This window comes from Choloepus didactylus, chromosome 3 (assembly GCF_015220235.1).
Source record: "Choloepus didactylus isolate mChoDid1 chromosome 3, mChoDid1.pri, whole genome shotgun sequence".
Taxonomy (NCBI): Eukaryota; Metazoa; Chordata; class Mammalia; order Pilosa; family Megalonychidae; genus Choloepus; species Choloepus didactylus.
The window spans coordinates 202,767,721-202,783,910 of record NC_051309.1 but is presented as its reverse complement, the minus strand read 5'-3'; the positions used below and the strand labels follow the sequence as shown (position 1 = coordinate 202,783,910).

Sequence of the window (16,190 nt, the reverse complement as noted above, 5' to 3'; positions counted from 1 at the left end):
AGAGACACTTCTCACTTTTTCCCATTCTTTTCTCTCTCTGTTCTTCTGACTGCATGATTTCAATTATCCTGTCTTCTAGTTTGCTGATTCTTTCTTCTGCCCGCTTAAATCTGCTATTGTATGCCCCAGTGTAATTTTTAATCTCCACTATTGTGTCTTTCATCCTCCCAATTTCTGTTGCATCTTTTTATACTTTCAAATTCTTCTTTAAGCTCATGCATTGTCATCTTAATATCCTTTACCTTCATGCATATTTTCCTTCTTCTCCTTGAACTGATTTAGGAGATTTCTTTGAACATATTTTATTTGTTGTTCCAACTTCTGAGTCTCCTTGACTGAGCCATTTCTTCCTGTTTCTTAGTATGGCTTGCAATTTTTTACTGATGACTAGGCATCTGATTATCTTGATGATTTAACTCTGAAGGTCAGTTTCTCTCTCTTGCCTTGCATTTTATTGTTGATTGGTTTTGTGTTAAGGCTCTTCTTTGATGCCTGGTCTAACTTATTCTAGACCTTTAGAATATCCTATGCTTAACTGTTCAAATTTTCTGAGCTCTTATTCATCTGATTCTTGCCCTAGATATGTGGTGTAATTTTTACGATTGCACTTTTTCTGCAATTGTTTCACCTCCAGGAAAGAAATTCCTTTCCTCTGTTCTTTCTCCAGGAATCTTTATTTTTGTGCAGACTTTTCTTCCCAGCTCCAATGATTTGTTTAAATTCTCTGTCTCACTCAGTACCCCATTTTCCTTACACTTTTCTGAGCCCTATCTTATCTTACAGCAATTCCATTTAAACCCCCTTATTTATTTATTTTTTTCTATGGGGCTTTTCTTCTTCTGACTTCTTCCCTATTAGGGAATCCTGCCAGATGGGGTCAATCCAGAAAGGTAGGTCACTTCAGAAAATCCCAACTAGATTCAGTGGGGGCGCAAAAGTCTTTACCAACCTATCATTCTCTCTCTCTCTCTCTCTCTCTCTCTCTCTTTCTCTCTCTCTCTCTCTCTCTCTCTCTTTCTCTCTCTCTCTCTGTCCCTGCTGCCCTTTTTTAACAGTGGTAAATTTCAAAATATGATTTAACAAGTAGTTAGCAAATTTCAAAGAATGTTATGGGTTAACTTCCACAATTTCACTTATTTCCTTATCATAAAATATAACATAAATACAGAAAGGTTATAACTTTCAAAGTATAATTTAACAAGTAGTTATACAGGTAATTTCAAAGGATGTTATGGGTTACATTTCCACCATTTCAGTTATTTCCTTCTAGCTATTCTAATACCTTAGCATCTAGAAAACATATATTTGTGTAAAGATTCAGTATTTGTAATCCTTTGTTAAATCCTATCTTGTGTGTTGCTACCCCTTCCTTTCATTTAATCACTTTCTCAATCTTCAAGGGTGTCTAGGCAGAGACCACCCTAACTTTCTCATATTGAAAAGTGGTGTCAACATTACGGGGAAGGAGGTTGCATCTGATTGTTGTTCTTAAAGAGGCTGTTGCCTCTGGGTTTTAGGCCTTATCTGGCATAGGAACACTCTGGTGGATTTAAGTTTCTGAGAGATAACTTAGTGAGTGAAACTTTTATAGATTCTCAGATAGGGTCCTAGGTATTTTGGGACTACTATTGGCTGGGGCTTGGCATACTGTGGCCATTTGGGATATCTAGCTGGAGCTTGCATAAGAGAAACCTCCAGGATAGCCTCTCAACTCTATTTGAAATCTCTTAGGCACTGTAACCCTATTTTGTTACCTTCTTTTCCCCATTTTGGTCAAGAAGGCTCATTCCTAGGAGTAGTGTCCCACATTGCCAGGACAACTCACTCCCCTGGGAATCATATCCCACATGGGGGGAGGTTAATGGATTTATTTGCCAATTTAGGCTTAGACAGAGAAAGACCTGGGGCTCTTTTGTATGTGGCACTCCTCAGCAGCTTGTGTTCCACCCTGGGTCTCTGCAAACTTAGGTCCCTATACCTGGATATGCATGGAGTTCTAACTCACTTCTGTGAGCTCCTCTGCAGTCTCTGTCCACAGTGGGAGGGACCCAGTCATGCTGCCTCTGTGTGACTCCAAAGCTGCACAGGACTGAGTAAGGGGTAAAGAACAGGGGAACTGACCACTGGTCCAGGATAGACTTCTCCTATCTCAGATTTTTCTGTTTCTTTGATTCAATGTTTGTGGAGTCCTTCTCCAGTCTCTATCATCCTCCAGAGTTCTAAAAAGGTGGGATTTGTCTTTTATTTGCTGAATCACTAAGGAACCTTTTTCAGGGGATGCCTTACATTTCCAGGTTGATGACATTATTCATCCTCTCACTTTTCATATCAGCCACTTGTGTTTTCCTTCTTGGCATACATCAAAATTGAAAGAATTTTGTCTGTTTGATTCTTAACTTCTTTGTTTGTTTTATGTTTGCCTCTTCCAGGAGAATGTGATCTCTATGAGAGCTGGGAGAGTGTTTGTCAGATTTACTATGTATCTCAGCAGAGTGCTGGGGATATGGGAGGCACTCAATAAATAGTTGAATGGATGTTATGTGTGGTATATGTGATCTTCATGACACTCACTCCTATTACCTTCTCTGTCGTTCTGAACCTCCACTTCCTCCCTCATATTTTATGATTTCATAACACTGAACTGTTTGCGGTTATTGATAAATACTATGTTTAACCTTTTACTCATTTTCTCCTGCTCCTATGTCTGCCTGGATAATCATCTATTGCTTGCCTTCCTTCTAATCCTAAATGACTTATTGACCCTCAACTCCAGCATCATGTCTCCAGGCAGTCTTCCTGAAAACCCAGGCTATGCTAAGTCCTTTTGCATTGAGCTCCATTGTATTGTGGTCTGTGATAATGCTCTCCATGGTATATTGAAATGATCTGCTTTGGGATCCTTCCCTACCCTGACACCCAACCACACATCCTTACACATCTTGTATTCCATGTTCCATATGGGGAAGGCCCATGTCTTACTCCTTTTTGTCCCCCCACCTCCAAATATACTTCCTAATAAATAAATACTTGTTGAATGACACTAACTTTATCCTACAGATAAAATTATTCCAAGAGTTTTAAGCTCAAAGGTGGCATTGTCAAATCTGTGCTTTTAAATAATCAACTAGCAGCTCAATGGCAGCTGGATTGTAAAAGGTAGAAATCTGAATGCAAGAAGATGAGGCCAATGCAATTAAGCAAGTAAGACATGCATTTTAAGGAATATATCAGAATCAATAAGGCAGGAGGGTCGATTTGAAATGGCAATGACAGGTAGGGAGAACTGCAAAGAGGTGGAATCTGAGATGCCCAAGTTTTCTGATTTCATTAAGTGAATGGACAGTATCACCATCCATAAAAAGCAAAATGATGATGAGACTGCTATTTTGGTGCAATTCAGAATTGTCCATAATGTTTTAATTTTATCAGCTTCTCCTATAAGTCAAGGAATATATTTTTAGTTTGTTCATATCATTGCCATATTGGCTAATGTTTATTTCACTTAGTTGTACATTCTAGAATACTTACCATAGTCTAACATGAAAATTTAAATACTTTTATTTTTTCTACCTGTATTTCCATTTGTCTTTTACGTTTACTCTATGTAATCTAGAATGCCACCAATACAGTATGGGATAATTTTTTTATTTTATTTTCCTGAAAGATAGTACACTCTCTTGGTAAAGTAATCAAATATGCACATTTACTTAAATTGTGACTATCCATTTTCAAATTTTATTAGCCTTTCTCTTGGCATCTATATAATTCTACATAGTTTGCAATTGCTTTCAATTCCATCATTTAGGAGAGTTTCATTCTAGTGACTAAATAATGGGTTTTGAGAAAATTAGAATAAAAAACAAATCTAATGTAATATACTTTTTCCTATGTAAAAACTTGGATACACACCGCAGAAGAAAATTTAATAAAGCATTCTATTTAAAGTGAAAAAAAATATCAAAAACCCTGAAAGCGATTGAAGTGCTAGTTCATATAAGATTCATTCTACTTACCAATAGAACCAGATTTTGAAATGAGTATTTCATGAAGATGAAATTTCAGGATTTGTGAGGAAGTTCTTTTAGGAGGTACTTCACTTCTTAACTGAGCTGCTATGTTACAATATTGTATAGTATGAGTGCACAGGACCTGAAAATCAGAGAGACATTCACAAATATTTCCTTTTCAGCAAGTTTATTCATTTCTCGGGTCTTCATTTTCCCCAATTGTAAACCATGAATAATAACTGAATTAGTCAAGAGCTTATGGGATACAAGTTTCAGAAATGCAATTCAAGTTAGTTTAAGTGTAAAAAGGAATTTATTACCATAGGTTACTGAAAAGAGTTACAGACAGCAAATGCTAGCTTCATTCAAGCACTATACATACGTTCAGACAATGTCATCAAGTGGCTGTCTCTCTCTCCATTACTCATGCCTGTTTTCCCCTGGTTATCTCCATTCCCAAGTAGGGCCTATTCACATGGTGTGAAAGTGGCTATCAATTTATTTATTTTTTTGGAACTGTATACTGTGAGATCCTATATAGTTCTGGAAATGTCAGAGAAAAAAGTCATCATTCCTAATCTTGCCAACAAAGAAGAATGATTGGTCATGTTTGGATCATGTAACCATCTCTAACCAATCACTGTTTCCAGAAAGAGGGAAATCTCTGACTATCCAGGTCATGTGTCCAGTCTTAGATCCAGGAAAGCAAGGTCAATTCCACCAGATCACAATGTCCCAGAAGAATTACTGCAGAATAAGACAGGGTGAAGGAGGGGATAACAGACAAGCAAAAACCAGTTTTCCACTACAGTTATACAGATTCTAAGATGACTGAAAGGAAAAATTAATGATACATAAAATCACATAAGAAAACTCAATAAAGTGTGGCTTTCACATTAATTATCAGAGTAAAATATTAATATTAGTGCGGCTATTCTTACCCTCTGCCTATAGAAGGATAGTCTTTCTCTACCAGACCAGTTCCTGGTACTTTACTGTGCAACTTTAAGATAAAGATGAAATATTTACTCTGGAGAATTTAAGAGAGTAAATGTGGGCCACATATTTAACAAATAACTTGTTGAGTCTCTACTTTCTGCTAGACACAGTTCCAGATGCGTGGATACAGGAATAGTGGTTAAACTGAATAGATGGGGTCTTCACTCGTGTAAACAAAATAACATCAGATCTGATTAAAAGCTTCCTGAAAAATAATACAATTTGATAATACTAAAAATTATCCAGGAGTAGTCAACTTTAGATTGAGTGTCTGTAAAAGCCTTGGTAGGGAGGTGATAAGACAATGATAAGAGATGTCCTTTATCAATTAGCTGGGGATGTAGTAAGAGGGAGAACAGCAAAGATGAATATTGAGAGAAAACAGGGGCCAGAACATGTAGAGCCTTGTAGACCATGATGAAGGATTTCAGTTTTATTCATTTTTGTGTAAAAGCAATAAAGCTACTAGAAGTTTTTAAGCAGGAGTGTAACATTATCTGTTATAGGTTATGGAAAGAATCATGCTATCTTGAAAAGAAAACAGATTAATGGGTGCAAGAGTGGAGGGGAACGCCAATTAGGAAGTTTTTTCATTCTGTACTATGATGGTGGCATGGAATAGATGGATATTGCAGTAGAAACAAAAAGAAAGTGGACTGCTAATACCAGATACCAATGTTGATTTGAACATGGAGACTGAGGGTAAGAGTTAACAAGGAGAGTTAACTGGGTAGTTGAAAAGACAGAAGCAGAAATACATTTGGGGATAAAAGAGTCAACAAGCTTCCTCTGGGCCATGCTAAATTTGAGCTATCAGACAATGAAGAGGTAAAGTCAGGTGGACGAGGTCACATGAATATTGAGAGATTAGGCTGAAGATACAGATGTTGGAGTCAATACTCACAGGTAATATTAAAACCTCAATACAGGATGAAATATCCTAAGGAGAGATTTTGTATACTGAGGTATAGAGGGCTTAGAGTTAAACTCTGAGACCCAAATATTGAGGGGCCAAGCAAAAAAGGAAGAGACAAAAATTTAGTCTAAGAACAACATAGTGACCAGTGAAGTAAGGAAAAGAAAAGCATGAAATTGTAGTATTGTGGAAAAGAGATTTTTCAAGGAGACTGGAATGGTCAATGATGAGAAATGCTTCTGTGAGGTAGAGTATGACCAAGTCAGAGAAGTGACCACTGGGCTGGGCAATATGAGGTCATTGATGACCTGGACAGGAACAGTTTCAGTAGAGTGGTGAGGGAATCCCAGATGGAGTGGTTTGTGAAGAAAATGTGGAATGAAATTGGAGAAATAGGACAGTAGCCATAGGGAGAGAGGGATTGGTAAACTCAAAGGAGGATTTCTTAATCCATGAGAATATTAGAGCAAGCTGATGATAATCATCCAGAAGAAACTGGGAAACTGAGATGCAGAAAAGGGGCATTATTGGCAGAGTAAAATTCACAAGAGAAGGAGACAGGTGAGATGTAGAGAACTAGTGAAGGAATTGCCTTTGATGGAGTGAGAGCCCTTTATCCATTATCACAAAGAGGGAGGGTAGAGTGCGTGTGAAAGGGATAGAAGTATTTAGACAGATTTAGGGTGGAAAAAGGAAGTTCCCTTCTGAGAACTTGTATTTTCTCGATAAACTATGTGACAAGGTCATTAGCTGAAATATTAAACCATGGGGGAATGTTGGAGGTATCAGAGAGAGAAAAAGTTATAAAATTATTTCCAAGAGTGAACAGGCCAACTACATCAGGAAGGTTGCTAGACTATAGGGCTGTGTAGACCGTCCTTTGAGATTTGTGGGCCTAGATTTAGTCTGAGATGAGGCAGCCACTTCATGTGTTGTTCTCTGGCCACTTTTAGCATATCGATAATTGGGTTTAACCAAGTTTGGGATTTTGTCAATAAAAAATGACACTGGGAAAGAGTGGCAAGGGTGATAAGCGTGTTTGCAAGGAATTCATTATATTTATGGTCTGTATTAGTTAGGGTTCTCTAGGGAAACAGAATCAATGAGAGGTGTCTATGACTATAAAATTTATAAAAGTGACTCACGCAACTGTGGGTATGCACGAGTCCAAATTCTGTAGAGCCGTCAACAAACTGTCAACTCCAAGGAAGATGTCCAATGAACTCCTTAGGAAACAAACCAGCAACTTCGACGAACTCCTCAGGAAACTCTTGGCTGGGCAGCCGAAGAAGTGACAGTCCTCTGTCTGTCTCACTTTTAAGTCTTCAACTGATTAATTGGATTAAATCCAGCCAATTGCATTCTCTCATTGTGGAAGACACACCTTTTGGTGAGTCATCAGTCACAGCTGCAGCCAATTGACTGACGCTTTAATAAACCAGCCTGTTGGCTTATTAACCAGCCCCAAACATCCTCGTAGCAATGGTTAGGCCAGTGCTTGCTTGACCAGACAGCTGGGTACTATCACCTGGCCAAGTTGACACATGAACCCAACCATCACATGGTCCATGTAAACTAAAATAGAGAAGAAAGAAAAACAGACACACTTTTGCCTATACCACACTCTCCTTCATAGCACTTCTCACTACTGTATATTGGCTTGTTTGTTTGTTTAAAAAATGGTGAGATTGATGAACATTGAAGATTCCTGGCACACACAAAAAGTAGATTCTGAAGAATTAAGGGGAGAAAAGATAAGAGTCAGTGTGGACAGAATTTGGTAAATTTGGAGACGTTTGGAGAGAGAAGGATCTAGGGGCAAGCTCTGTAAGGGAGATATGTGAAGAACGATGATAAACAAAGATTTTCCAGAGTGCTTGTTTCTTATAAATGGAAATCTCCCTTGGCATTTTTTGAGGGGCCTCTTTAAAGATTTAAACTGCTTTACAAGGATTCTTTGGTGAGGGATTGCCATTTCTAGGACCATGATCCCTCATCTGAATTGCTTAAAGGATTCTTTCATAATATCGTAACATCATAATATGCTGTGTAATCTTTACATAGCAGCCAGGGTGATCTTTTAGAAGAGGGGTCAGCGAACCATGGCCCACAGACCAAATTGTGCCTGGTGTTCATTTTTGTAAATAAAGTTTTATTGAAACACTGCCATCTCTGTTCATTTATATGTTGTCTATTGCTGTTTTCAGAAGCAGAACTGAGTTATCACGACAGACACCATGATCTACAAAACCCAAAATAGCTATTCTCTGTCCCTTTACAGAAAAAGTTTGCCAACCTCCGTTTGGGAGCAAAAATCAGTTTACGGCCCTATATAAAACCCTCAAGTGACTTCCGATCAAAAGAAAATCAAATTCCTTGGCCCAGCCTATCTTTCCATACTCATCTCTCTACTCTCGTATTGACCCACTTTCTGCTTCCCAAATGCAACAAGCACCTTCTGCCACAGTCCCTTTGCCTTAGCTTTTCTTTGGGGCTAGAACACTCCTGTGCTAGATCTTCATGTGGCTGGCTTGTCTCGGCATTCAAGCCTCAGCCTCCGTATCAGACCTCTGATCAGACCTCTGGCAGTGTTGGCCACACTTTCCTTCAGAGCACTTACGACTATTGCATATTTGCTTGATTATTTATTTTCTGTTTCTCTCAATGCGCTTACAAGCTCTATTGGAATGGGCCCCATTCTCTGTGATAGCCCCAGAACCTAGAGCATGGCACAGAGGAGACGGTCAACTAATACTGGTTGAATGAATGAAAGCAAAAGAGAGAATAATAAAATGCTAAGTACTTCAGAATATTACATATTTTCTCCATACTCCCGTGAGATCTGTCCTTTAAGGAGTTTGCTGTCTAGTTGAGGATACAGATAAATGCACTATTTTAGTGTAATATAATAGACCCTCCTCCCCCATAAAACAGCACACAGGGTAAATGGTACAGGTATAGTGAAGCTTATTCAGGTGCTTGACATGTGTCTTCAGAAGTATATCTTGGAGACTGACATATAATTTATATATCCTGATTTATATTCACTCTTCGTGAATCACTGGGGTCTAGCTGGACTGTCTGAAACACAAATAATAAAGGCTCATGTGAAGAGAGGTGAGTTGGATCAATTACCTGGACACTGTAATTCAATCAAAAATAGGATTTATTTCCAAAGATTAATAAAATGTTTGACAAAAATTTAGAAGCTTTATTGTGCCTTTCAGAATGAGAATTAATCTTCATGTGAATCCCTAGACCAATCAGCTAAAGCCAGGGAGGCAGGACCAGGTAAGAAAATGGAAGCTTCTGCCTTACCAAACCCAGATAATAAAGCTGGGGTGGGATTTACCCAGAGAAGTTATGGTTCATGATTATGATTTTCAAACTTATTTGAATGCTAAAAAAGAAAAAGATAGATTCAGCAGAAAGATGACAACTTCAGATAGAGTGCATTCAACCATCTGGGTGGATTTGGACAGGACATTTTACTCATCTTGACCTTAATTTCCTCATCTGTAAAATAGATGATTTCTGTGGTTTTTCCAGTTCTACAGTTTTGTGATTCTTTTGTTACCACAAATCTGCTTATACAAATAAAAGGAAAAAAAAAAAAATGAAAAAAAAACTTCCTTTTAAATGTCAACAAATTTTTCAGGTCTAAGACAAGAGTAATTTTTATTTTCATCCTGATTTATATTATCAAAATTTCCAGTTCTCACAAAATTATTGGGCTATAAATTAAGTAATGTTTATTTTTATTTCATTAACACATGAAAGGATGTTAAATGACTTTTCCAAAAGTGTTCTGAAAATTGCTTTTGGAAGAACTGTGGTTAAAATAAAATCATTTATTCCAAATTTTTTGTCATTTCACTGAGTGAGCTTTCATTCTCTCCCTGACACGCATAGAACAGTTAATTTGGTAGTATTCTCCATTTAAGAAGTGCAACCCTGGTTAAAATGATCATAAACCACCCTAAAAAGGTTTCAAAGTACCAAGAACATTTTCTAGATTAAGAATTCCTAGGAGAATTTGCTTCGCATAGACCACAAAAGAGATTCATTGTAGCTAATAAAGGGTCAAAAGTTATTTTCACACAAGAAATTAGACAGGTATAAAAGACGAATCATAAAACATGACAATAGCAGAAACCTCTTTTTACTTTCAATGGCTCTGATTCCTGTCTGTGCGATTAGTCAAGTAGATAATGATTTTAAAGGCTCTAAGAACATGCCTTAAGAAAACTATTTTAGATTTTTTGGTTTATTTTTCCTTTTAGACCTCAGTTAGCACCAAAAAAAAAACAAACATCTAAAAAATAGCTATCAAAGTTTATTTTCATTTGCCAGAAATCACATATATATTAAAGTAGTAGTTATCAAATATCTTTATGTTGCATAAAAATAAAACTGCATTTATAGAACAACGACAACCAAAAAATCCTAGGTTTTGCTGATTTCTCTTCAATCACTATAAAAAAGAACTAAGAACAGCAATCATATGTATTTTTTCTATTTACATCACAGTATCAGTGCTGAGACTAGCTTTCTTTTAAGTGAAAACACTGATGATAATAATCAAGAATAGCGTCAATATGTGGAATATTTCCATGATCTTTATTCTCTTTTAATGAGAATGAGAGTAATACTGATCTTAAAAATACAATGAAGTTTATTCTTATCATTTCTTGGCCATTGGTGATGTTCATCCCTTTGAAACTGGGAGGATAAAAGAGTGAATCTTACTTGGAATGACTATATCACTCATGTGCCAGAGATGCCAATAGTCTTAAGAGCCAGGTAACGTGGGAATGTCACAGTTGGCTTGATAGTCCCCTATCCTCAGTGGAATCCATAGATTACTTCTCTATTGGGCAAACCAAAATCAAACCTTATAAAACAAACAAAATATGCTTTCCAATTTATAGTCAGGATGTATCAAGGGGACATTTTCTTAGAAGAAAAGAAAAATCAATGGACATATTCTGCAATAGGTGAATCACAAAACCCGGAATTTCCAGTTTTCCACTGTTTCTCAATGTCCTGTAAGGGATATTTGTCAGTGTCACAGTTACTAGGCTCTTCAAACAGAGATGTGTTCCAGCATCCTCCAGGAGGCAGATTTCAATAGTACTTTTGGCTAGACATGATCTTACGCCGGGGAAATCTGTCAGGCTCGTTGAGAGTTACTCCCCTCCTCCTTCTCTTTTCTTTTCCGCCCTAATGTTGCAGTTTCCTTGTTTCCTGTATTCATTCTTCCCCCTTTAATTCTTGCAGCAGAAGATAAGATGTTATGATTTAGAGGTGATGAAAATGAATTGACAAAGAAATATCATTTCAATGCCTTTCTTTTTTCCAAGTTTTGATTGGATACTCTCTTTGGGATGGACCTAAAACACATTAAATAAAAGTTATGTTGGTGACAGAAACAGTATTGATAGAAGAGTTTTTGCTCTAATCAAGTTTATATAGCACACTTTGGAGAATTTGCATTTCACACTTTGGAGAATTTTTAAAATAAGAGGTTACTCTTGTTTGTGACTTCCTGGGGAAAACCAACAATTTACTTAAAATGGTGAGATTAAGACTAAAAATACCAAATGCTAGCCTTTATATTTGAGAACAGGAGCTAGTTTGTGAAAAAAAAAAGTGTTTGGGTTAGTTAATGGTTTCCACACTGGAGAGAAAGAAAACAAGGGGGAGGGGAGGATGAGAAAATAATCCATTGAGAGTGCAGGAAGAATATACTTTACTTCATGGATTTTTAATTTCTATTTTTGCATATGTTTAATAACATCCTTAATATGCATGGCTAAAATTTATAAATTATTAAATATATGTACAAGTTGGAATTGTGCAACTGAAGTTTTTGAAGACCACTAGGTAAGGGTAAATTCTGTGCCTAAATCACTATTTGTAGCCATGTTAAATAAGCCCTTCTAGGGTGTTCTGTCTTCAAGAGTTTCAAATGATAATTGGAGATTTAGGATAAGTTTTGGCAATTTAGGGATTTGTCTTTATTAATACATGGGCTTCATCAGGGTCACCTTTCCAAAGCTATAGATAGATCCATAGAGGTGACTATTGGCTACAGTGAGGTAAATACTCTAACAACAAAGCACAGTATGTTTCCATTTGTTTTAATCTAAATTTCCATCATTCCTGTCAGAGCTCATATCCATTTGAGCAGATCCTGCAACCACCTATTGTCTGTGGGGCTTGAGAAGCATGCTTTGAACAGTACTGCGGGAATCCAGTGATGATTAACTCAGCGTGTACAGACAGAACCCCAGGAGGACAGGGAGATCATAAAGCGTCAGTGCCTGTTTTCCCCCTTTGGCATTATGGCAAGACTTAGATTTTCATTATCTTAAATTCTTGGTGAGATGTTTAACTAAGGACTGTGGATTTTCAAAATCTCTTAGTATGTAGAATTGCTACAGATTTTGAAATCATTTCAACAGTCACTATTATAACTCTTGATAACACTAACAAAGTCTTAATGCAATAAATGTAACACCAAGGGCCAATAATAGGAGAGATTTCTACATACAACTCTTATTAAGAAAACAGAAAATCTTAACCAATAATGAGTATATTATTTACCAATAATGAGTATATTTTTAAATATTAGTTTAACACTGCCACTTAGTAGCTATAAGACCTAGGGTGAATTTTTTATTTTTTTAATTAGAGAAATTATAGGTTTACTAAACAATCATTCATAAAATATACAAGCCCCATACACCAGCCCACCATTAACATCTTGCATTAGTGTAACATTTGTTACAATTGATGAAAGAATATTATTATAATTCTACTACTAATTAAAGACCATGGTTTAACCTAGGGTTAACTGTTTGTATAGTGTAATTCAATGGATTCTTTTAAAATTTTTATTGTGTTACCATTTATTTAATCTAACATTTCCCCTTTAATCATATTCAGATATAGATCACAGTGCTGTCAATTGCATGCACAATGCTGTGCTACCATCACCACCATCCATTGGGTGAATTTCTTAACCACTCCAAACCACATTTTTCTCGCTTAAAAAATATGGATAACTATACAATACCCAGCATGGTTTTTTAATGGATAAACTCCTGTAATATATTTCACAATCAGTAAAGTACAGCTGCCATTATTTCCACCATCATTATTATATGGACAATGTAGACAATTGAACAAAATGATCACTTGTTACCTAGATACCGTTGGGACAGTTTTTAAATAAATTTTCAGATGTCCTACTTGTGCTGAAAATATACATTGTTATTAACATAAGAAGAGTTTCGGTTTCTACAGAACTGGTTTCCATAGACTCTGCAAAGTCTAGGGGAGGTAGAAGCATGTGGGCCTGAATACCTCTTATTTTCCATGCCAAGGTGAAGGGAGGAAAACTGTTAAGTATCATATGCTAAGTGGTAGCTAAGAAGAAATGCTGATGAGATGACCAAATCAAAGCCAACTCAGGATAAATAAAAGAATGAGTTGCCTTGTTCCAATGACTGTGGACTTTAGAATGAAACTTGAGTTTGAATCTAAGTTCACCCACCAAGTGCCGCGAAAGTAACATCTATGGACCTGCTTTTTCCTTGCAGAAAATATTTCCTTCTGTTCATTTGTGAAAGGCTGTGGGGAGAACCAAATGAGATACCAGCAATGAAGATGCCCAAAAGAAGGCTCAACATACTCAGTAGCTGTTTGACATTGGTTAGTTTTTTAATTTTTTCCCATAGAAATATTTTTGAGCAACCATGCAAATTCACTAAAGAACACATTTCAAAAGAGTGAGGTGAAAACACAGGGAGTGAAAATAAGCAATTTTGCCTGGAGGTTATGCCCATTAGCAGAAGACTTCTTGATTAGGGGGGAAATTAAAATTTCATATTTAGCTAACAGACATTAAAGGAAGATAAAGGTAGCATTGAGCACTCTCAAAATGTATTGTCTTTTCCTCATTCCCTACTCAAGCTAATTACTAAGGACAACAGAACCATTTTGTTAATTTACAGTAATGGTGAGGAGCCTTACTGTAAATTACTGAATATCCCAGATTAGTCACTAAGTAAATAAGTCCCATTTAAAAAAAGCATAACAGTGTTGAGATATAGGAGGCAATATGTTCATTCTGTAATTGCTGCTAAATTTTAATTATTTTTATAATCCTTTATTCCACATATGTGAATCTTCTTCAACACATTTGAGGTGATATCAGATGGCCTCAACATATCCAAATCTGATCAGAAACATTACATAAATACTGAGCAAGTCAACTAAGAAATTTGGTGACTGATTTATATTTACATATGCCAAATTCATAATTCAAAATGATTTTCATTATCTTTTCATTTTTCTTCTAAGTTTTGATTCTTTCGTAAAAACATGGGTGGCAAAATTATTGTTGAGTAAGGAAATATGAGTTCAGCAAGCAACCTAACTAGCAGCAGCATTATTAATTGGTTTTGTGGACTGTATTTTCAATCAATAATGATCACAATAACTGAGGAAATAGTGTGATAATTTGCTGTGTCTGTTAAAGTGGCTGTAATAAATAGATCAGCTGTCTTAGACTGTTCAGATTCTGTGAAAAGCAGGCCAGGGGTATTCAAATGAGACAGTCAGAAATGAAAGTGAAGTTTACACAAGAAAGCAAACCACTATTCTAGAACTCAGAGCACTCTAGCACTCCTAACAAGGTTATAACAGAAATACCTTACCCATGTCTGATCCACTAACATGAACTTACTTGAAAACAAATAACTTCTTAAAGAGAGAGCCCTAAATTCAATTTATTTCTCACAGTCCAAGTAAATAAGCAAAGGCTGACAAGTCTCCCTCCATAAATCCCCACAATTTCATGTTCCCTTTGGTCATATTGGGGAAAAGCCTGAGCAGAAAATGAGATTTTGCTCCGCTAATAGGCTACACAAGCAGAAAGTTTGCTTTTGAAGAACTCATAAGATCAAATATATCAGAGAAACAAGTATGACAAAAAAAAATTCCTTGAAGAAAATTGAAGGGCATTAAAAGGAAAACAGAATAAATTCAACAAAACAAAATTTTAATTGAAGATGATTATCTAAACATTAGTAGCACATGGAATGAGAGCTACTCTTTTAAAAATATTTGAGTTTGAAGAATTGAAAACTGTCCTTCTGAAGGTATACATGCTATTAGCAGGTAAAGGAAAACTGAGGCCATTCTGAATACCTTGTACAGTTATTTCACAGCTCAGGATAAAATGAGATGTTGTAAGGGGAGGAATTCACTACAAGTGAAACTATGGAGACTGAAAAGTGTCCGTGGGCATCCACAGGTCCCTTGTATTTCACAGATGAGATTATCTGTCATTTCTGATTGTTGACATTAGCTGGAGAAGTTGCTGGAGGACGGGACTGCTTACCTTTTTCTCTGTTGCAAAATCTATTTCCAAATGTGATATCTTTTCTAGATTGGTGCTACAAGTCAATCATCTAACTGTGCTGTAATGTTTAGAGGGTATTTTTAGAGGTATTTGCAATTTTTTTAAAAAAAAAGAGAGAATCATTTGTAAAGGAACCCATAAGTGCCACACAAGTTAAGAAAAAAACTAATGTGAGATGTGTACTTATTATGTGCCAGGTACAGGGCTGGGTGTTTCCACATGTATTACCTTATTTGCTACTGAAAATCAACCTGTGAAATAAGCATCCCCAGGGTCATATGCTTATCAAGTGACAGAAATGAGGCAAGCCTTATCTGTTGTTCTGGTTTGCTAATGCTGCCATTATGCAAAATACCAGAAATGGATTGGCTTTTATAAAATGGGTTTATTTGGTTACAAAGTTACAGTCTTAAGGCCATAGGTTGTCCAATGTAAGGCATCAACAATGGGGTACCTCTACTGGAGAAAGGCCATTGGCATCCAGAAAACCTCTGTTAGCTGGGAAGGCACACGGCTGGCGTCTGCTTGCTCCCAGGTTGCGATTCAAAATGCGTTCTCCAAAATGTTGCTCTTGCGGTGTTTTGTCCTCTCTTATCTGCAGTTCCTAAAGTGTCACTCTAAGTCACTTTCCAAAATTTCACTCACAGATGCTCTGTGTCTGGGCCTGTGTGGCTTTTTTTAAAGTACTCCAGTGATCCAATAAAGACCCACCCTGAATGGGTGAGGCAACACCTCCATAGAAATGATCCAATGAAAGGTCTCACCCACAGTTGATTGAATCACATATCCATGGAAACACTGAACCAATAGGTTCCAACCTAATCAGCACTAATAT

General features: G+C 36.7%; 1 long non-coding RNA gene across 5 annotated transcripts in view; it reads left to right on the top strand.

Moving 5' to 3' along the window:
• The window catches only part of LOC119530084, a 76,370-nt gene that overhangs the window by 29,463 nt on the left and 30,717 nt on the right, over positions 1-16,190 (top strand). For 2 of the 5 annotated variants that reach the window (XR_005216017.1, XR_005216016.1), the window contains exon 2: positions 9,150-9,213. The exons of 2 other annotated variants lie outside the window; for them this stretch is intronic. This is a non-coding gene — a long non-coding RNA (uncharacterized LOC119530084). Of the gene's footprint in view, positions 1-9,149; positions 9,214-13,527; positions 13,642-16,190 lie in introns of those variants that run through there. One more of the 5 variants, XR_005216018.1, reaches the window with a different exon arrangement.